The sequence below is a fragment of the Octopus bimaculoides genome, chromosome 2, assembly GCF_001194135.2.
Source record: "Octopus bimaculoides isolate UCB-OBI-ISO-001 chromosome 2, ASM119413v2, whole genome shotgun sequence".
In the NCBI taxonomy this organism is placed as follows: domain Eukaryota; kingdom Metazoa; phylum Mollusca; class Cephalopoda; order Octopoda; family Octopodidae; genus Octopus; species Octopus bimaculoides.
Genome location: NC_068982.1, coordinates 126,606,838 through 126,607,542, shown reverse-complemented (window position 1 = coordinate 126,607,542; position 705 = coordinate 126,606,838).

The window sequence follows — 705 nt, the reverse complement described above, 5'->3', positions numbered from 1 at the left end:
TATATATATATATATATACATATATATATATATATATTTATTTATCATCATCATCATCATCATCATCACCATTTAATGTCCACTTTCCATGTTGGCATGGGTTAGACGGTTTGACTGGAACATGTAAGCCAGAGAGTTGCACCAAGTTCAAGTCTGATTTGGCATGATTTCTATAGCTGGATGCCCTTCTTAATGCCAACCATTCCAAGAGTGTAACAGGTGCTTTTTAAATGTCACTGGCATGGGTGCCACCATTACAGGCGCCAGTCATGTGACACTGGCATCAACCATGGCTATGTTCTGTTCTGGCATAGTTTCTAAAGCTGGATGTCAGTTACATATGTACACACATATATATATATACATACATACACACACACACACATATATATATATAGATATACATATATACACATATATAAAATAGATATCTATATTTATATATCTCATCATCATCATCTAGTATCCATTTTCTGTGCTGGCATGGGTTAGACAGTTTGACTGAGGACTGGCGAACCAGATGGCTGCACCAGGTTCCAGTCTGATTTGGCATAGTTTCTACAGCTGGATGCCCTTCCTACCACCAACCACTCCAAGAACGTAGTGGGTGCTTTTTACATGTCACCAGCACAGGTGCCTTTTATGTGTCATATATATATATATATATATATATATATATAGAGAGAGAGAGAGAGAGAGAGAGAG